This window comes from Aegilops tauschii, chromosome 5 (assembly GCF_002575655.3).
Source record: "Aegilops tauschii subsp. strangulata cultivar AL8/78 chromosome 5, Aet v6.0, whole genome shotgun sequence".
Classification (NCBI taxonomy): Eukaryota; Viridiplantae; Streptophyta; class Magnoliopsida; order Poales; family Poaceae; genus Aegilops; species Aegilops tauschii.
In genome coordinates this window covers 552620581-552643187 of record NC_053039.3, presented here as the reverse complement: position 1 = coordinate 552643187, position 22607 = coordinate 552620581, and the positions used below count along the sequence as shown (strand labels likewise).

Genomic DNA, 22607 nt, shown 5'->3' with positions numbered 1-22607 from the left:
CGCGCAGGAGGAAATTTTTTCAAATAACAGGCAATAAATAATAGAAATGACCTTGTTCAACATTACAAAGGACAACATGACTGTATTCATGGAAATATAATATCCTTAGTGCATTGCTCCGCCGCAAGGCAGGATCCTTTCAGCACACTATCATAATATAATTCGGGCTTGCGGTGCTCCTTCCCCTCTGGCGGTCCCTCGGTCATCAGCTTTTCAGCATCCATCTTCCCCCAGTGCACCTTTGCGCGGGCGAAGGCCATTCACGCACCTTCAATATAGACCGACCGCTTGATGACATCAAGTCGAGGGCAGGCACTCACAAGCCGCTTAACGAGCCCAAAGTAGCTGCTTGGAATCGGCTCGGCGGGCCATAGCCGGATAATTAAATCCTTCATGGCTAGTTCGGCCACCTTATGCAGTTCGATCAGCCGTTTCAGCTGATCGGCAAATGGCACCGGATAATTCGGCGCCAGATACTGCGACCAGAAGAGCTTTTCCGCAGTGCTCCTTTCTTCGGCTCGGTAGAATTGGGCAGCGTCAGATATGCTGCGTGGCAGCTCCGCAAATACCCCTGGAGAAATCCGAACTCAAATTAGTAAACGTGATCTTCTCCTTTCAAATACACGCTTTGCATAGACAAAGCCTTACCAGCCGCAATCTTCCTCGCCTCCTGGATTTCCTTCAGGGCGCCCTGGGCTTCCCCCCGGGCATCACTTGCGGCTTGGCGAGCTTGGGAGAGTTCGAATTATTTCCCTGATAAACTCTGCTCCAAGGTCTCGCATTTCTTCACGGCCTCTTGAAGATCTCGCTCAGCTTCAATAACCCTGGCCTCGTGCTTTTCCCAAAGAGCCCGCTCTGTGGCTGCCTTCTTCTCGGCTTCGGCCACAGCCTTCTTAAGAGCCTCAATTTCGGCCGTCACCCCTAGAGCACATCATAAAAATATTTTCATCATAATAACTCAATCATTCGCACTGAATGCGAAAAAGGTTTCTGTATACCTTGGTTATCCTCCAACTGCTTCTTCACTCGGCCGAGTTCTTCGGTCCGCTCCAGACTCTGTCTCAGTCCGGAGACTTCCGCAGTTCGAGAGGCGGCAGTTGCCATAGCCGCCTGCTTTTGAACAAAAGAGAGATGCCATAAAGTGAGTCTCCTGCGAACATATATTTGATCCTCTGTTCAGTTCTTTCTTTCACCGAACAGTGTATCAGGGGCTACTATACCTACACTATGACATTCTTCGATATCTCACAAAACATACCTCAAAGCCCGTTATCAGGCTGATGCAGGCTTCATTCAGTCCACTCTCAGCGGACTGAATCTTCTCAATCACCGTACCCATAAGGGCACGGTGTTCTTCAACGATGGAGGCGGTCTTTAGCACCGCCGATAAAATATCTGGCACCTCTGGTTGGACAGAAGTTGCCGGTGGAATAGGCACACCCCCTCCAGCCGAGGGAGGCAGCCTGCTTGATGCTGGAGCCGTATTGGTCTCCGGAATTGTGTCCGGCTGGGGGCCGAATTGAAGATAGCCCCCGCCGTCGACATCCATGGGAGCCTTTTCTCCCGTGTGTCCGGCCCTTGAAGCTTGACCCCCTGGCGCCGCCTTTATGGTCTTCTCCCCCCTCCTTGGCCTAGTTCCCTCTGGGACGTCGCCTCGGTATCATTCATCTATTTTGGGGAAGGGGCCTTCAGGGGTGTCCCGCTGTCCATAGCATCCGAACCCAGTGAACCCTCCGATGAGGATGGATCGGTGTGGGACCTCACCGGACTGCCAAAAAAATATGGATGATGGTCAAAACATCATGCCATAGTGAGTTCGGATGCGTAAACGTGTTTGGATTTTATATACTCACGAGTTCACCAGGGGCTGGGCCCTGGGATCCCACTCCGGGCTGCTGTCGGCGGCGGCGGTGGACTCCTCCGGAAGGTTTTTTTCCTTCTTAGGTGACTCGGCCTCTAGAGATGTGGAGGCCGTCCTTTTATTTCTTCCCCTCACTGGGGATTGGTCTTCCTCCTCTTCCTCGACCTCTTCGGGGGAAGAGCGGGCATCGGAGTCTTCGGGTATTGTGTCCGAAGTACCGCGGAGACGAGGGCCGCCCTGGTCTTTTTGGCCTCCTTGTAAGGCGCCGGGACCAGCATCTTCGTCCGAAGTGGGCCGGCCGGTTCTTCTGGTAGGGGGCCGGACAGTAGATCCGCCCCGCCTTCTTCGTCATGCCCTAGGAGAGTGGTGGAAAACACATCAAGCATTTCCCTCAAGTTATGCATATAAAGCGTATTAGTTGCCAACATACAATGACTTACCGAACTTGCAGGGCGGGACAGTTGGTACCCGCGGTCCTCGGCGGAGTCCGGCCACGATTCGCCGGACTTGAAGAGCACCTTCCAGATGTCCTCATGCGAGGAGCCGAAGAGCTCTCGCAGGGTCTGGTGCTTGGCCGGGTCGAATTACCATAAGCTGCAAGATCTGCGTTGGCAAGGAAGAATCCGGCGAACTAACATCACCTGGACTACATCGACAAGTTTGATATTCTTGTCTTCCATATCCTTGATGCGCGTCTGGAGCTCCGACAATTCGTCGGAAGAAGACCAGTTCAGGCCCTTCTTGGGCCAGGACGTAAGCCGCAGGGGAGCTCCGGACCGGAATTCGGGAGCTACGGCCCATTTTGGGTCGCGTGGCTTGGTGACATAGAACCACTGCTGCTGCCACTCTTTGATGGAATCATTAAAAGTACCTGATGGCCATGTGACGTTGGGCATCTTGCTCACCATAGCGCCTCCGCACTTGGCGCGCTCGCTGCTCACTACCTTGGGCTTCACATTAAAAATCTTCAGCCATAAGCCGAAGTGTGGCGAGATGTGGAGAAAGGCCTCACACACGACGATGAATGTCGAGATGTTAAGGAATTGGGGGATAGATCATGAAAATCGATCCCGTAATAATACATGATGCCGCGAACGAATGGGTGGAGGGGAAACCCTAGCCCGCGGACAAAATGAGGGAGGAATACAACCCTCTCGTGGGGTTCCGGAGTAGGGACTATCTGTCCCGCCGTCGGAAGATGGTGGCTGATTTTCTTGGCCAGATACCTGGCCTCTCGAAGCTTTTTGATATCCTTCTCCCGGACGGTAGAGGCCATCCACTTGCCTCTTGCTCCGGATCCGGACATTTTCGGAAGGCCCTTGTGGGCAGAGAAGACGAACGCTTGGGCGCTGGAGTTTGAGCAAGGGAATGGATGAGCAGAGGAAGAAGAAGGCGTGGGTGAAAAAGGGGAGTCCTTATCTCCTTATAAAGGCAGCAGGTATCCTGCGCCTCCCCACTTGCCCGGTAAACTCGCTTATTCCCCAAGCGCCGCGTTGATGGCGCGGTTGGGTTACCCACACCCGTATGGATGAGAATCCCGTGATAAGGGGACACGATCTCTGCTTCAACAAGACGTGCCAATGAAACCGCCTCGCAGTATGCGCAGCAGCTGGTTGAGAAAAACGGTTCGAATAATTACCGGGCCGCGGCGTGATGTCACGCTGTGAAAAGTTGTCAGCAGATTAGATTTGTGGAATATTATTCTCTCTACGGTGGTATGTGGAATTTGTTTTGCAGAGCCGGACACGATCCTCGTGTTCAAAATCTTCTATGGAGTATTCGGAGAAGGAACCCGCCTTGCAATGCCGAAGATAATCTGCACGCCGGACTCATCGTCATTGAAGCCTGGTTCAGGGGCTACTGAGGGAGTCCTGGATTAGGGGGTACTCGGACTGCCGGACTATATACTTTGGCCGGACTATTGGACTACGAAGATACAAGATTGAAGACTTCGTCCCGTGTCCGAAGGGGACTCTCCTTGGCGTGGAAGGCAAGCTTGGCAATTCGGATATGTAGATCTACTTCTCTGTAACCGACTCTGTGTAACCCTAGCCCCCTCCGATGTCTATATAAACCGGAGGGTTTAGTCCGTAGGACCAACAACAATCAGAATCATATGCTAGCTTCTAGGGTTTAGCCTCTACGATCTCGTGGTAGATCAACTCTTGTAATACTCATATCATCAAGTTCAATCAAGCAGGAAGTAGGGTATTACCTCCATCGAGAGGGCCCGAACCTGGGTAAACATTGTGTCCCCGCCTCCAGTTACCATTAGCCTTAGACGCACAGTTCGGGACCCCCTACCCGAGATCCGCCGGTTTTGACACCGACAATCAGCTCTAAGCTAGGGCCGGAGGCCTGGCCCAGGGCTCTTCCGTTCAGCATACCCAGGAGAAAGTAGAGAATGGATGAAGAAAGGAATTTGGATGAATGCCTCCACTCCTCCTTTTATAGGCGAGCTGGGGCGGGGGCCTGATTCCCCAGCGGGTAACCGCCGTCCTCCTCCACCAATCCAAATGGACCGGGGCCCTGCCTTGATGCTCTCCCATACCACGCGCCTCCATTACCTGCCCCGCTCAATGCATGCAACATACGTGGCTAAGGATAAGGGCGTGGTGGGAAGAGTGAATTCGCAGTCACCCGCCCGTGCGTTAAAGTCATCCACGGGCCATTACAAGAATGGCCCCACCATAATTGGTGTTGCACTGCGCGCGGGAGAACCGGAATCTAACCCAAGCTCAGGTTAATGAAGAAGCAAAGAAGATCTCAAAGGGCGGAGCCACCTTTGCGCTCCTGCCTGTGCACTAGTTAGGGCCTACCCCGATGATGCCTAGCGGCGCATTCGAGCCAGGCCCGGGGGCTCATGTCGGTGCAACAAACCCTGGGTCCGTTGCCCGTACTAGGCACAGGCCCCAAGGACAAGATTGCAACACCAAGATTTGACCAAGCAAGAGGGATCAATTCTTTGAAGGCTCCAAGTGCAGATCAAGAAGGCCAAGATGAGCAAGAGAAGCAAGATACCACTAAGGAAAGAACCTCCCTTGCCGGGCAGGCGAGCCTGGCAAGGTTGGGTTTGCCCCGAAAGCAAGTTTCCAGATCATCCCAGCAGGCCTACTGGGGCTTGCGGAGGCAGGCCGCTCCACCGCTCCACCTCACATGCGACGCAAGTCATAGATCAATGTGGTGTCAAGCCCCAAGGTGACTAAGTGGCTGCTTTTTGACACATGGCAGCCACTTCCTACAGCAAACACCTCCATATTACACCCGTCCAAGACGTGTCAAGCAAGCAGGCGTGAAGACAGCCCGGCAAGGGTTGCCGGACATGCTGTGATATGACACCCGACAGCGCATTTAATGCGCTCTGTCAGCCTGCAGAGTTAGGTATGATAGCACTGTTTGTTATCTAATCAGTACATAAAGACTGATTTGCCATTGTGGTGACCCCTTGCTCTATAAAAGGAGGCTCATGGCAACCGTAGAAAGGGCTCCGGTTCCAGAGGCTCGGGGATTCAGCCATTCGGACACTCACACATTCATACACGCATACCCACTCTTGCCCCGAGGCAACCCTGCCGAGCAAGTGTGTTGCGTTCGCCGCCATTTTCCACCATCAATCCACCAAAGCAGGAGTAGGGTTTTACGCCTTGATGTCTGCTTGAACTACGTTGGTATTTCCCCAAAGAGGAAGGGATGATGCAGCACAGCGATGGTAGGTATTTCCCTCAGTGATGAGACCAAGGTTATCGAACCAGTAGGAGAATGAAGCAACACAACGTAAACAGCCCCCGCACACAAATAACAAATACTCGCAACCCGACATGTTAAAGGGGTTGTCAATCCCTTTCGGGTAACGATGCCTCGAATTGGCGAGAAGACGTGATAAAGTTGTGATAGATAGGATAAATAGATCGCAAAATAAATAAAAGTGCAGCAAGGTATTTTTGTATTTTTGGTTTAATAGATCTGAAAATAAAGCAAAGGAAAATAGATTGCAAAGGCAAATATGATGAAAAGAGACCCGGGGGCCGTAGGTTTCACTAGTGGCTTCTCTCGAGAAAAATAGCAAACGGTGGGAAAACAATTACTGTTGGGCAATTGATAGAGCTTCAAATAATCATGACGATATCCAAGCAATGATCATTATATAGGCATCACGTCCAAGATTAGTAGACCGACTCCTGCCTGCATCTACTACTATTACTCCACACATCAACCGCTATCCAGCATGCATCTAGTGTATTAAGTTCATGGAAAAATGGAGTAATGCAATAAGAACGATGACATGATGTAGAAAAGATCTATTTATGTAGAAATAGACCCCATCTTGTTATCCTTAATAGCAACGATACATAAGTGTCATTTCCCCTTCTGACACTGGGATCAAGAACCATAAGATCGAACCCATCACAAAGCACCTCTTCCCATTGCAAGATAAATAGATCAAGTTGGCCAAACAAAACCCAAATATCGGAGAAGAAATACGAGGCTATAATCAATCATGCATATAAGAGATCAAAGAAGACTCAAATAACTTTCATGGATAAAAACATAGATCTGATCATAAACTCAAAGTTCATCGGATCCCAACAAACACACCGCAAAAAGACTTACATCATATGGATCTCCAAGAGACCATTGTATTGATAATCAAGAGAGAGAGAGGAAGCCATCTAGCTACTAACTACGGACCCATAGGTCTACAAAGAACTACTCACGCATCATCGGAGAGGCACCAATGGACATGATGAACCCCTTTGAGATGGTGTCTAGATTGGATCTAGTGTTTCTAGACTCTGCGGTGGCTGGAATTGATTTTCGTCGACTCCCCTAGGGTTTTTGGAATATTGGGGTATTTATAGAGCAAAGAGGTGGTGTGGGGGACCAACATGGAGGGCACAACCCACCGGGGCGTGCCTGGGCCCCCAGGCGCGCCCTGGTGGGTTGTGCTCCCCTCGGAGCTCCCCTCAGGTGCTTTCTTGGCCCACTAGATGTCTTTTGGTCCAAAAAATTCCACAAAAAGTTTCGCTGCATTTGGACTCCGTTTGGGATTGGTTTCCTGCAATGTAAAAAACATGCAGAAAACAACAGCTAGCACTGGGCACTATGTCAATAGATTAGTACCAAAAACTGATATAAAATGACTATAAAATGATTGTAAAACATCCAAGAATGATAATATAACAGCATGGAGCAAGCAAAAATTATAGATACGTTGGAGACGTATCAGCATCCCTGATACATCTCCAACGTATCTACTTTTCCAAACACTTTTGCCCCTATTTTGGACTCTAACTTGCATGATTTGAATGAAACTAATCCGGACTGACGCTGTTTTCAGCAGAATTGCCATGGTGTTATCTTTGTGTAGAAACAAAAGTTCTCGGAATGACCTAAAAATCCACGGAGATTATTTTTGGAAAATAAGAAAAATACTAGCGAAAGAATCAAGGCCAGGGGGGCCCACACCCTGTCCACGAGGGTGTTGGGAAACGTAGTAATTTCAAAAAAATTCCTACGCACACGCAAGATCATGGTGATGCATAGCAACGAGATGGGAGAGTGTTGTCCACGTACCCTCGTAGACCGAAAGCGGAAGCGTTATCACAACGCGGTTGATGTAGTCGTACGTCTTCACGATCCGACCGATCAAGTACCGAACGCACGGCACCTCCGAGTTCAGCACACGTTCAGCTCGATGACGTCCCTCGAACTCCGATCCAGCCGAGTGTTGAGGGAGAGTTTCGTCAGCACGACGGCGTGGTGACGATGATGATGTTCTACCGACGCAGGGCTTCGCCTAAGCTCCGCAACGATATTATCGAGGTGTAATATGGTGGAGGGGGGCACCGCACACGGCTAAAATATCGTATATCAATTGTGTGTGTAGAGGTGCCCCCTGCCCTCGTATATAAAGGAGCAAGGGGGAGGCCGCCGGCCTAGGAGGTGTGGCGCGCCAGGAGGAGTCCTACTCCTACCGGGAGTAGGACTCCCCCCTTTTCCTTGTTGGACTAGGAGTGGAAGAAGGGAAGAGGTGGAGGCTAGGAAGGAAGGGGGGCGCCGCCCCCCTCTCCTTGTCCTATTCGGACTGGGGGGGAAGGGGGGCGCGGCCCTGCCCTATCCTCCTCTCCTCTCTTCCACCTAGGCCCACTAAGGCCCACTAAGTTACCAGGGGGTTCCAGTAACCTCCCGGTACTCCGGAAAAATCCCGATTTCACCCGGAACACTTCTGATGTCCAAACATAGGCTTCCAATATATCAATCTTTATGTCTCGACCATTTCGAGACTCCTCGTCATGTCCGTGATCACATCCGGGACTCCGAACAACCTTCGGTACATCAAAACATATAAACTCATAATATAACTGTCATCATAACTTTAAGCGTGCGGACCCTACGGGTTCGAGAACTATGTAGACATGACCGAGACACCTCTCCGGTCAATAACCAATAGCGGAACCTGGATGCTCATATTGGTTCCCACATATTCTACGAAGATCTTTATCGGTCAGACCGCATAACAACATACGTTGTTCCCTTTGTCATCGGTATGTTACTTGCCTGAGATTCGATCGTTGGTATCTCGATACCTAGTTCAATCTCGTTACCGGCAAGTCTCTTTACTCGTTCCGTAATACATCATCCCGCAACTAACTCATTAGTCACAATGCTTGCCAGGCTTATAGTGATGTGCATTACCGAGTGGGCCCAGAGATACCTCTCCGACAATCGGAGTCACAAATCCTAATCTCGAAATACGCCAACCCAACAAGTACCTTTGGAGACACCTGTAGAGCACCTTTATAATCACCCAGTGACGCTGTGACGTTTGGTAGCACACAAAGTGTTCCTCCGGTAAACGGGAGTTGCATAATCTCATAGTCATAGGAACATGTATAAGTCATGAAGAAAGCAATAGCAACATACTAAACGATCGAGTGCTAAGCTAACGGAATGGGTCAAGTCAATCACGTCATTCTCCTAATGAGGTGATCCCGTTAATCAAATGACAACTCATGTCTATGGCTAGGAAACACAACCATCTTTGATTAACGAGCTAGTCAAGTAGAGGCATACTAGTGACACTCTGTTTGTCTATGTATTCACACATGTATTATGTTTCCGGTTAATACAATTCTAGCATGAATAATAAACATTTATCATGATATAAGGAAATAAATAATACTTTATTATTGCCTCTAGGGCATATTTCCTTCAGAGGGTGGGGGGCGCCCCCCTCCCCCTGGGCACGCCCCCTGTCTCGTGGGCCCCCTGGAGCTCCACCGACCTCAACTCCAACTCTATATATTCCGTTTCGCGGAGAAAAAAATCAGAGAGAAAGTTTCATCGTGTTTTACGATATGGAGCCGCCGCCAAGCCCTAATCTCTCTCGGGAGGGCTGATCTGGAGCCCGTTCGGGGCTCCGGAGAGGGGGATTCGTCGCCATCGTCATCATCAACCATCCTCCATCACCAATTTCATGATGCTCACCGCCGTGCATGAGTAATTCCATCGTAGGCTTGCTGGACGGTGATGGGTTGGATGAGATTTATCATGTAATCGAGTTAGTTTTGTTAGGGTTTGATCCCCAGTATCAACTATGTTCTGAGATTGATGTTGCTATGACTTTGCTATGCTTAATGCTTGTCTCTAGGGCCCGAGTGCCATGATTTCAGATCTGAACCTATTATGTTTTCATGAATATATGTGAGTTCTTGATCCTATCTTGCAAGTCTATAGTCATCTATTATGTGTTATGATCCGACAACCCCGAAGTGACAATAATCGGGATACTTCTCGGTGATGACCGTAGTTTGAGGAGTTCATGTATTCACTAAGTGCTAATGCTTTGTTCCGGTACTCTATTAAAAGGAGGCCTTAATATCCCTCAGTTTCCATTAGGACCCCGCTGCCAGGGGAGGGTAGGACAAAAGATGTCATGCAAGTTCTTTTTCATAAGCATGTATGACTATATTCGGAATACATGCCTACATTACATTGATGAACTAGAGCTAGTTCTGTGTCACCCTAGGTTATAACTATTACATGAGGAATCGCATCCGACATAATTATCCATCACTGATCCAATGCCTGCGAGATTTTCACATATTGTTCTTTGCTTATTTACTTTTCCGTTGCTACTGTTACAATCACTACAAAACCCAAAAATATTACTTTTGCTATCGTTACCATTACTATCATATTACTTTGCTACTAAATACTTTGTTGCAGATACTAAGTTATCCAGGTGTGGTTGAATTGACAACTCAACTGCTAATACTTGAGAATATTCTTTGGCTCCCCTTGTGTTGAATCAATAAATTTGGGTTGAATACTCTACCCTCGAAAGCTGTTGCGATCCTGTGACGCCCCTGATTCAATCGTACACTAATCATACACGCAAACGTGTACGATCAAGATCAGGGACTCACGGGAAGATATCACAACACAACTCTAAAAATAAAATAAGTCTTACAAGCATCATAATACAAGCCAGGGGCCTCGAGGGCTCGAATATAAGTGCTCGATCATAGACGAGTCAGCGGAAGCAACAATATCTGAGTACAGACATAAGTTAAACAAGTTGCCATAAGATGGCTAGCACAAACTGGGATACAGATCGAAAGAGGCGCAGGCCTCCTGCCTGGGATCCTCCTAACTACTCCTGGTCATCGTCAGCGGCCTGCACGTAGTAGTAGGCACCTCCAGTGTAGTAGGAGTCGTCGTCGACGGTGGCGTCTGGCTCCTGGGCTCCGGCATCTGGTTGCGACAACCAGGTAGAAGGGAAAGGGGGAAAAGAGGGAGAAAAGCAACCGTGAGTACTCATCCAAAGTACTCGCAAGCAAGGAACTACACTACATATGCATGGGTATATGTGTAAAGGGCCATATCAGTGGACTGAACTGCACAATGCCAGAATAAGAGGGGGATAGCTAATCCTGTCGAAGACTACGCTTCTGGCAGCCTCCGTCTTGCAGCATGTAGAAGAGAGTAGATTGAAGTCCTCCAAGTAGCATCGCATAGCATAATCCTACCCGACGATCCTCTCCTCGTCGACCTGTGAGAGAGCGATCACCAGGTTGTATCTGGCACTTGGAAGGGTGTGTTTTATTAAGTATCCAGTTCTAGTTGTCATAAGGTCAAGGTACAACTCCAAGTCGTCCTGTTACTGAAGATCACGGCTATTCGAATAGATAAAATTCCCTGCAGGGGTGCACCACATTACCCGACACGCTCGATCCCTTTTGGCCGGACACACTTTCCTGGGTCATGCCCGGCCTCGAAAGATCAACATGTCGCAGCCCTACCTAGGCTCAACAGAGAGGTCAGCACGCCGGTCTAAATCCTATGCGCACAGGGGTCTGGGCCCATCGCCCATTGCACACCTGCACATTGCGTACGCGGCCGGAAGCAGACCTAGCCCCCTTAATACAAGCGCGGGCTTACGGTCCAATGCGGCGCGCGCCGCTCAGTCGCTGACGTCAAAAAGAGCTTCGGCTGATACCACGACGCCGGTTGCCCATATCTTGTCCCACGTGACGGTTAGTGCGTATAAGGTCAACGACCCAACTCAGATCAAATACCAAGATCTCGTTAAGCATGTTATTATGAAGTAACCGCGGATGCCGACCAAGGCCAGGCCCACCTCTCGCCTAGGTGGTCTCAACCTGCCCTGTCGCTCTGCCACAAAGTAACAGTCGGGGGCCGTCGGGAACCCAGGCCCACCTCTACCGGGATGGATCCACCTACCCCTTCAGCCCCCATCTCCGAACAGTATCATAAGTAATGTAACAGTATAAAGTATATAGCATATGCCCGTGATCACCTTCCGAAGTGATCACGGCCCAGTAGTATAGCATGGCAGACGGACAAGAGTGAAGGGCCACTGATGGAACACTAGCATCATATACTAAGCATTAGGATAGCAGGTAAGGGTAACAACAGTAGTAGCAAGGACGGGCTATGCATCATGATAGGATTAACGGAAAGCAGTAACATGCTACACTACTCTAATGCAAGCAGTATAGAGAAGACTAGGCGATATCTGGTGATCAAGGGGGGGCTTGCCTGGTTGCTCTGGCAAGAAGGAGGGGTCGTCAACTCCGTAGTCGACCGGGGCAGCAGCGGCGTCGGTCTCGTAGTCTACCGGAGAAAAGAGGGGGAAGAAACAATAAATATAATGCAAACATAAGCATGACGATGCATAACATGACAACGAGCGGTGCTAAGTGTGCCCTAACGCGGTAGCAGGTGATAACGGTGAAAGGGGGAGACATCCGGGAAAGTATCCCCGGTGTTTCGCGTTTTCGGACAGATGAACCGCAGGCAAAATGTTGCCCGTTCGCTATGCTAGAGACATGTGGCTGACAAACGGGCCGCGTATTCGGATTTTCTCGTCGTTCTGAGCAACTTTCATGTACAAAGTTTTTTCAACCAAGCTACGGATTATTTTATATTAATTTTTAAAGTTTTTAATGATTTTTTGGAATTTTATTTATCTAGTTAACTTAAACATTAAATATGTCAGATTACTTTTTATACCCACCAGTGGTTAGCCTAAGTGTATGAGAGTGGGGTCCAATGGTCCAGTCAGCAGGCCGGTCAAACAGTTAACCAGTCAAACTTTGACTGGTCAACAGGGTTAGTGGACCCACATGTCATGGACTAAAATTTTAACAGATTTACTTGTTTAGTTTAATTTAGCAAGGACCCACTTGTCATAGACTATTTACCTAATAATCAGATAAATAAAGCAATCCTAATTATAGGGAGGCCACATGTCTTAGGGTAGCAACTGATTTAAGTAGTAGTACCGATTAGCCTAACTAGTAACAAAATTAGCCCTAAACTAATCTTGGGCCGCCACCCACACACACAGAACACACACGCCACACACACCACACAGCACACACTCAGCCATGGCCATGGCCAATGGCCGATAGCAGCAGCAGGCAGCACTAAGCGCATTAGCAATTAGCAACAGGCAGGAACTAGCAGCAGCAGTACGCAACGCTAGCAGCAGAGCAGAAGCGGCGCAGTACCACTCAGAGGCAGTAGCGACAGTAGTCAACAGCAGCGACATGTAGTAGCAGAAAGCAGTCACCTAAGAGTAGCAGGTAGCGGCGATAGCAAGAGAGCAGCAGGCACGGCAACAAGCAGCGCCGAGCGCGGCGTCGCGTGCATGGACAGCGCCGGCTAGCAACGGCGGGCGGGGGCGACGCAACTGGGTGAGGCCAGAGGCGGGCGCGAGGAGTGGCGGTCGGACGCGGGCGCGGCCCCGGGGTAGGCTGAGCGCAGCAGGTGACGCGACCAGCGTGCGGGAGCAGAGCTCCGGGCGCGGTTATGGTGGGCTTCGACCACGGCGGGCGCGAACTCACGAGGTGACACTAAGGCGACGGATCGACGGGGTAAAGGCCGGGAATCGAAGGAGGTGCTCACAGCGCACCCGAGGGCGTGGTCGGGGAGGCCGGAGGTGGTCGGGATGCGGCGAATCTGACGTCGAACGGCGGCGGACGTAGCGAGGAAGAAGAGCCGAGGACGACGTCGTGGGGGCTCCCCGGTCCGAACCATCGTGCGTAGTCAATGAAGACGCGGTGGCGGTGCTGCTGGACATCTCCGCATGGCTTGAGGTGGTCACGGTCCGCGGCATCGACGGCGGCAGACGCGGTGACTTTGGTGTCGGGGCGAGGCGGGTCCGTCAAGGGAGAGCGATGAAGGAAACGGGGGGGCGCGAGGGAGGGGATTAGGGTTTGAGAGGAGAGGCGCCGGGGGCTTATAGGCCAAGCGGGGCGCGGGATGGCTGCCACGCACGGCCTCGGCCGGCGGATGGCCGCCACGGCCACCCCTGCCTCCTGTAGGGAGGTGGGAGACAAGTGGGGGTGGGCTGGGCAGGCCATTTTGCTTAATGGGCAAAAGTGCCGGTAGATTAGGTCTCCTTTTTCATTTTCTAATTAGGTTTTCTATTTTATTTAGTGTTTTACATTTTAATTTTCACTCCATTTGACTTTTGTAAAATACGGAACTTGCAAAATCAAATACTATGCAATATTTTGTACTGCCACAAAAAGTTTCGAGGCTAGATGATTTCATTTGAATTTTACCTAAATACAAATGGATTAAATAGGCTATTTTGGGCACTGCTATAAATAGGTTAGGGGCAATTTAATATTCCAAATAATATTGGTTTTTCCAAGACAATTAATTAGTGATTATTTGCAAAATTATGAACACTTTAGTTTTGCAGTTTGAAGAAATAATAATTTGACTTGTATTTGAATTTGAAATCTGAACTATGCTTGAATGCAAGTGGGGATTAGCAACAGTAAGAGTGATGACCTAGCACCATTAACAGGGGATTACTGTAGCTTGGCATTGGGGGTGTTACAAATCTCCTCTACTACAAGAAATCGCGTCCCGAGATTTAAGAGGTGGAGTAAGAGGGAATATTTTGGTTACGAAATTCTAACGGATCTTCTTGTTCTTGTTGGTCTCATCGAAGAGGTTGATCCATTACGTAGATGTCTTCAATTTGTTGCATCGATGCATCATGATGAAGTTGTCGTCCTTCCTTCAGGCTCTCCACCAAACTTATGAAAGGGACAAGGGTAACTTCGGAAGAATGGACCTCTATAAGGTTGACTATCTAGTAGATAACTTTGGGGAAGGTGGCGGAAAGTAACTTTCGAATTGAAACTTAAGAAGATATCGAGAGCAAGTAAGAAGGTACCATGAGAAGTTTCGAGCGGGAAGGCAATCGTTCGATGCCTGAAACAGGGCATGAAAGGGGCTCAGAGCAGCAGGAATAAGTATTGCATCTGATACCAGAATAGATCATGTCTAGGAGGGTGACCATGAATTACATACGGAGTCAACGCGAGGAATAACTTTGGCAATAGGAGTGTACAGGAGAGTCAGGTTTCGATCCTGTGGAACTTTGTGGGTTATGGGCCCACCATGTGGGTTAAAACTAGGAAGGGCGCTGACCTGTTGCACAGTCATGATAGCAAGGCATGCCAGAGAATACCCTGTCAGTTATGTCGGCAACAACATCGGTACCAAGGGCGAGGGACGAAGAGAACCATTTTCCTGCTCGTTGAACGAGGCGGACCAATAGGCAAAGTTCTCGTCCATCGGTGGTCACCGGAATGTTATCAACAATAGTAACAGGGTCTTGCTGACAGAATTGTACACCGAGGTGTTTACATAAGCAGGAGAATATTACTGCTTAGATCACAAGAAGGTTTAAACAAACCAACGGAAAGGAAAAGTGGTTATCAGGTTTAAACATAACAATGGAAGGGAAAATGTGTATACACACATATTTCGGGGGTATATCCTTCCCAAGGACAAGCGGAGCATGATATCCATGACAGGATAGAAAGTAGAAAACCATTTTGGTAAGGGTGAAGAAACCTCATGATATTACCCATACAACGGTGTTAGGATAAATGATAAAGAAAAATTAGCATTGTGCTTCAAATGCTCTTATTGAAAATCGGATTACCACAGACATGCTTCGAGATAGTATTGACATGGTCTTCAAGCAAAGGTCAGACTTTGGATTCACAAAGGATCCATCAGGAACAACTTATAGAATAAGTCTTACAATTTCCTCATGGAAGAATGGTTAATCTTGCTAAAAAGGAGGTGTGCTAGGCATGACATCACCTTACCGGGTCGTATAAAGTCCAACGTTATAACTCTTGGAAATATGTTCCAACCATCATATCTGACCGAGATTCAGATCTGATTAGTGTCAGGATACCTCAGACTCAGGATGCCTGAGAAGGAAAAGGTGCAACACAAATTGTCGAGATGTCATTGTAAGATTATCAGGAAATGAACTATGGAAGCGAGTTCCGAAACAAGAGTTCATCATTTAACCAAGGAAAGGTCGAGGAGGGGGCTGATGAACTCAGCGACAACTCATCGAGATTCCCAAAAAGATGGATTTCCCCAATAATGTGAACAAGAAGATGACACTTGTCAATTCAAATGATATAAGGGGATATGCTCGACAAAAACATACCCAATTTAAACATTGGTTGAAAGGTGCACCCGTAATATAGCCTTAGGTAGCATGATCAATGTTTAGAATGGTGATTCAATAACCGATAGGCTAAGAATGAACTATCGATCATTAATTTCAAAGGAATAGGGTTGCTAGAACTGCAGAATCCAAACAGCACCGTTCACTTCTTGGTATTATGGTTGGAAGCAACATGGGGACCAAGAAGAATGGTGATGGCGAGAAGCATCACTGTATCAAGAATTCTTAAGAGGTGGCGAAATTCTCACAACATCCTCGACATAAGAGATGGTAATAATTCAAGGTAGAACATCATACAAGCCGGATATCAAGTTGCATCCATAACATGAGCAAGTTTGTGTTGGGGGAAGGCAAGGATGTTGTCGATGATAACACAATCGTCGAGGGGAAAGGATGGTATTTCCCATCATGAATTTGATTGATACCCTGGAAGGAGTCGAAATGTTGACAATGAGCACGACAAATTTTGTCGAGAGGCTCCATGAAGATGCAATCGCACGGCGACGACATCAAGCCAAGGTAATGGTGAAGCAAAAGGCTATTATAACCATAGATAAGATGCCATCTCAGAATTCAGAGTCGTCTCTCAAGACAAACAATATGATCGTGAAAGTTCGACGTAAGTCGTGCTCACACACTGAGAATTCGTGCACCAGAGAAGGATGAGGTAGCACAGTTAAAGATAGCAAGACCAGGATGCAGCCGATAGTCTAGGAATGACCAGATTGAGTTTAGAATTTCCTAGCAAAAATACTAGGGGTATTTGATTTGCAGTGCGGAATAATTTCACTAGTCGGTGTCCTCGATTGACAACAACCCAGAACCCGTGGAGTGACTATGATAGGAAAAGGGTACTACTTCACCAAAAGTTCAAAAGAGGTAGGGCAATAGCATGATATCCTCGAGATACCAGGGGTAAACCCGAAAGTAGGACAGAACAAAGGTTGGATAGGGGTATTGATCTGCAGAATACAAGTACCTTAACTTGCCTGAGGAAAAGAATCAAAGAATATCAATATGGCCGGAACCATGATTGCAAAAGACCCTATCCCAGATATAAGATGAACTTATACCAAGGAAATAATCAATTTCAAGAGAAGCTTCCATGATAAGTTCCACATCGGGTCCACGGGCATGAACACAAAGTTCAAGGTCGACTCCCACTTCTTTAATGCATAACCTTTCATTCACTTCTTGTCTTCAAAGAAGTTGTAGGGTAGAAAATTATCTGGTAAAACACCAGAAGGGTATAACTTGTGAAAACTTTTGGGTTCATACGGTTTTAGGGAAGGTATAGGTTCAATCCATCGGGGCGTCTTAGAAACATATACCACAAGCTTCGAGAGTAATTATCACCAGCTCAAAAGCAGAGCATGGTTGGCCAAATCAGGGAATGAGATTTACCAATGGCATTGTGTGTCAGAGAAAGAACTTCTTGAGGTTTTTGTATACGAAGGACACTGTCGGATGATAATTCAACAAAGGATCTGACGGTCAATAACGGGCTGATGTGAGCATCGGCACACGACCAGAGGACGAAACAAAGCAAAGACTTTGGATTATAGAAACAACTGGCTAATTTAAAGCTCAAAGGCAAAGGAATTAAGATTTCCAAATCAAGGGATCGGGAGCAAGGGCTCTGATTAAGGATGAATAAGTCGAGCAGGCTTAGGGATACAATCGATGATAATTTGATTGGTCGAGAACCAGCTCCTGTTCAGAATGACATCTGAGCCAGAAGGATGAATTCTAGGATCCGGTTGAGGATTGCGAGCATTCGCAACCTATTGAATCAAGAGACTTGAAATGATAATGACAAAGGATACTAAATGAATATTGCTGGTCTTGAGGAACGCAACCAAAATGCAAGCACACAATTGCAGAGCAATAGCGGCAGAGGATTACCGGAAGATCAGGTAACATCTCAATGTATCTTGTGCATCATATGAACAACGGGGGAAGAACAGATACTCGGTAAGTGCGAGGAATTACCAGTAGGGGGTATTCATGAGGCAAGAACTGCAGGGCAGTAAGCTCAAAGGATTCTCGGAACAACGGAGAGCAATTCGGGGCATCTTGTAATAACAAGATCAATGGAATTGAATGTAGGCAAGTGTATGCAGTTATCCATACAGATATAAAAGTGGTAGGGAATTTGCAAAGGTGGTGGGCACAAGCGTCTCGGGAAAACATCGAATGGCATCTTCGAAACCTTTCGGTGAAGTAGTCGATCATCTGGAATGAAGGGGCTCTCCGGCAGGAAGTGGTAGCGAGAACTTAGAGTTATAATTAGTAAAATCATTTAACCCAAGTAGAAGAGAGTTCAGAGTCCTGGAGTAAAGATTGAGGAGTAAAAGATCCTACTACCACCCAATGGCGACGTGGGCCCGTAAGCCGCACAGCCATGTTAGTAAAAGTTTTGGAATGTCTAGACTCGACTTCAGCCAAGGAGTGTGGAAGGGGGATTCCTACAGGCAGTCGGCTCTGATACCAACTTGTGACGCCCCCGATTCAATCGTACACTAATCATACACGCAAACGTGTACGATCAAGATCAGGGACTCACGGGAAGATATCACAACACAACTCTAAAAATAAAATAAGTCTTACAAGCATCATAATACAAGCCAGGGGCCTCGAGGGCACGAATACAAGTGCTCGATCATAGACGAGTTAGCGAAAGCAACAATATCTGAGTACAGACATAAGTTAAACAAGTTGCCATAAGATGGCTAGCACAAACTGGGATACAGATCGAAAGAGGCGCATGCCTCCTGCCTGGGATCCTCCTAACTACTCCTGGTCGTCGTCAGCGGCCTGCACGTAGTAGTAGGCACCTCCAGTGTAGTAGGAGTCGTCTTCGACGGTGGCGTCTGGCTCCTGGGCTCCGGCATCTGGTTGCGACAACCAGGTAGAAGGGAAAGGGGGAAAAGAGGGAGAAAAGCAACCGTGAGTACTCATCCAAAGTACTCGCAAGCAAGGAACTACACTACATATGCATGGGTATATGTGTAAAGGGCCATATCGGTGGACTGAACTGCACAATGCCAGAATAAGAGGGGGATAGCTAATCCTGTCGAAGACTACGCTTCTGGCAGCCTCCGTCTTGCAGCATGTAGAAGAGAGTAGATTGAAGTCCTCCAAGTAGCATCGCATAGCATAATCCTACCCGACGATCCTCTCCTCGTAGACCTGTGAGAGAGCGATCACCAGGTTGTATCTGGCACTTGGAAGGGTGTGTTTTATTAAGTATCCAGTTCTAGTTGTCATAAGGTCAAGGTACAACTCCAAGTCGTTCTGTTACTGAAGATCACGGCTATTCGAATAGATAAACTTCCCTGCAGGGGTGCACCACATTACCCGACACGCTCGATCCCTTTTGGCCGGACACAATTTCCTGGGTCATGCCCGGCCTCGAAAGATCAACATGTTGCAGCCCTACCTAGGCTCAACAGAGAGGTCAGCACGCCGGTCTAAATCCTATGCGCACAGGGGTCTGGGCCCATCGCCCATTGCACACCTGCACGTTGCGTACGCGGCCGGAAGCAGACCTAGCCCCCTTAATACAAGCGCGGGCTTATGGTCCAATGCGGCGCGCGCCGCTCAGTCGCTGACGTCAAAAAGAGCTTCGGCTGATACCACGACGCCGGTTGCCCATATCTTGTCCCACGTGACGGTTAGTGCGTATAAGGTCAACGACCCAACTCAGATCAAATACCAAGATCTCGTTAAGCGTGTTATTATGAAGTAACCGCGGACGCCGACCAAGGCCAGGCCCACCTCTCGCCTAGGTGGTCTCAACCTGCCCCGTCGCTCCGCCACAAAGTAACAGTCGGGGGCCGTCGTGAACCCAGGCCCACCTCTACCGGGATGGATCCACCTGCCCCTTCAGCCCCCATCTCCGAACAGTATCATAAGTAATGTAATAGTATAAAGTTTATAGCATATGCCCGTGATCACCTCCCGAAGTGATCACGGCCCAGTAGTATAGCATGGCAGACGGACAAGAGTGAAGGGCCACTGATGGAACACTAGCATCCTATACTAAGCATTAGGATAGCAGGTAAGGGTAACAACAGTAGTAGCAAGGACAGGCTATGCATCATGATAGGATTAACGGAAAGCAGTAACATGCTACATTACTCTAATGCAAGCAGTATAGAGAAGACTAGGCGATATCTGGGGATCAAGGGAGGGCTTGCCTGGTTGCTCTGGCAAGAAGGAGGGGTCGTCAACTCCGTAGTCGACCGGGGCAGTAGCGGCGTCGGTCTCGTAGTCTACCGGAGAGAAGAGGGGGAAGAAACAATAAATATAATGCAAACATAAGCATGAAGATGCATAACATGACAACGAGCGGTGCTAAGTGTGCCCTAACGCGGTAGCAGGTGATAACGGTGAAAGGGGGAAACATCCGGGAAAGTATCCCCGGTGTTTCGCGTTTTCGGACAAATGAACCGCAGGCAAAATGTTGCCCGTTCACTATGCTAGAGACGTGTGGCTGACAAACGGGCCGCGTATTCGGATTTTCTCGTCGTTCTGAGCAACTTTCATGTACAAAATTTTTTCAACCAAGCTACGGATTATTTTATATTAATTTTTAAAGTTTTTAATGATTTTTTGGAATTTTATTTATCTAGTTAACTCAAACATTAAATATGTCAGATTACTTTTTATACCCACCAGTGGTTAGCCTAAGTGTATGAGAGTGGGGTCCAATGGTCCAGTCAGCAGGCCAGTCAAACAGTTAACCAGTCAAACTTTGACTGGTCAACAGGGTTAGTGGACCCACATGTCATGGACTAAAATTTTAACAGATTTACTTGTTTAGTTTAATTTAGCAATGACCCACTTGTCATAGACTATTTACCTAATAATCAGATAAATAAAGCAATCCTAATTATAGGGAGGCCACATGTCTTAGGGTAGCAACTGATTTAAGTAGTAGTACCGATTAGCCTAACTAGTAACAAAATTAGCCCTAAACTAATTCTTGGGCCGCCACCCACACACACAGAACACACACGCCACACACACCACACAGCACACACTCAGCCATGGCCATGGCCAATGGCCGATAGCAGCAACAGGCAGCACTAAGCGCATTAGCAATTAGCAACAGGCAGGAACTAGCAGCAGCAGTACGCAACGCTAGCAGCAGAGCAGAAGCGGGGCAGTACCACTCAGAGGCAGTAGCGACAGTAGTCAACAGCAGCGACATGTAGTAGCAGAAAGCAGTCACCTAAGAGTAGCAGGTAGCGCAATAGCAAGAGAGCAGCAGGCACGGCAACAAGCAGCGCCGAGCGCGGCGTCCCGGGGTAGGCAGAGCGCAGCAGGTGACGCGACCAGCGTGCGGGAGCAGAGCTCCGGGCGCGGGTATGGTGGGCTTCGACCACGGCGGGCGCGAACTCACGAGGTGACACTAAGGCGAAGGATCGACGGGGTAAAGGCCGGGAATCGAAGGAGGTGCTCACGGCGCACTCGAGGGCGTTGTCGGGGAGGCCGGAGGTGGTCGGGATGCGGCGAATCTGACGTCGAACGGCGGCGGACGTAGCGAGGAAGAAGAGCCGAGGACGACGTCGTGGGGGCTCCCCGGTCCGAACCATCGTGCGTAGTCAATGAAGACGCGGTGGCGGTGCTGCTGGACATCTCCGCATGGCTTGAGGTGGTCACGGTCCGCGGCATCGACGGCGGCAGACGCGGTGACTTTGGTGTCGGGGCGAGGCGGGTCCGTCGAGGGAGAGCGATGAAGGAAACGGGGGGGGGGGGGGGGGGGGGGGGGGGGGGGGGGGGTGGGGGGGCGCGAGGGAGGGGATTAGGGTTTGAGAGGAGAGGCGCCGGGGGCTTATAGGCCAAGCGGCGCGCGGGATGGCTGCCACGCACGGCCTCGGCCGGCGGATGGCCGCCACGGCCACCCCTGCCTCCTGTAGCGAGGTGGGAGGCAAGTGGGGGTGGGCTGGGCAGGCCATTTTGCTTAATGGGCAAAAGTGCCCGGTAGATTAGGTCTCCTTTTTCATTTTCTAATTAGGTTTTCTATTTTATTTAGTGTCTTACATTTTACTTTTCACTCCATTTGACTTTTGTAAAATACGGAACTTGGAAATCAAATACTATGCAATATTTTGTACTGCCACAAAAAGTTTCGAGGCTAGATGATTTCATTTGAATTTTACCTAAATACAAATGGATTAAATAGGCTATTTTGGGCACTGCTATAAATAGGTTAGGGGCAATTTAATATTCCAAATAATATTGGTTTTTCCAAGACAATTAACTAGTTATTATTTGTAAAATTATGAACACTTTAGTTTTGCAGTTTGAAGAAATAATAATTTGACTTGTATTTGAATTTGAAATCTGAACTATGCTTGAATGCAAGTGGGGATTAGCAACAGTAAGAGTGATGACCTGGCACCATTAATAGGGGATTACAGTAGCTTGGCATTGGGGGTGTTACAGATCCCCTACACTTGTGGGTTATCAAGACTAATTTCTGGCGCCGTTGCCGGGGAGCATAGATCTATTCTTTATGTCACTTGGGATTTATATCTGCTGGTCACTATGAAGAACTTGAAAGACGATAAAACTAAAATTTATCCCTCAACTATGAGGGGAGGTAAGGAACTGCCATCTAGCTCTGCACTAGATTCTCCTTCTGTTTTGAGTAAGCTTGCGACACCTAAACCTGCTTCTGCTATTAAT

General features: G+C 48.5%; 2 long non-coding RNA genes across 2 annotated transcripts; both read right to left on the bottom strand.

Annotated features, from left to right (window-relative positions):
* Positions 1-10299: 10299 nt before the first annotated feature.
* LOC141022648 (uncharacterized) lies at positions 10300-13583 on the bottom strand. The gene is made up of 3 exons (XR_012183794.1): positions 13298-13583; positions 11927-12001; positions 10300-10618 (listed from the first exon to the last, which is right to left on the bottom strand). It is a non-coding gene; the product is annotated as an uncharacterized lncRNA (long non-coding RNA).
* A 4931-nt stretch (positions 13584-18514) lies between these two features.
* LOC141022195 (uncharacterized) lies at positions 18515-21661 on the bottom strand. The gene is made up of 3 exons (XR_012183416.1): positions 21380-21661; positions 20111-20185; positions 18515-18802 (listed from the first exon to the last, which is right to left on the bottom strand). It is a non-coding gene; the product is annotated as an uncharacterized lncRNA (long non-coding RNA).
* Positions 21662-22607: the final 946 nt, after the last annotated feature.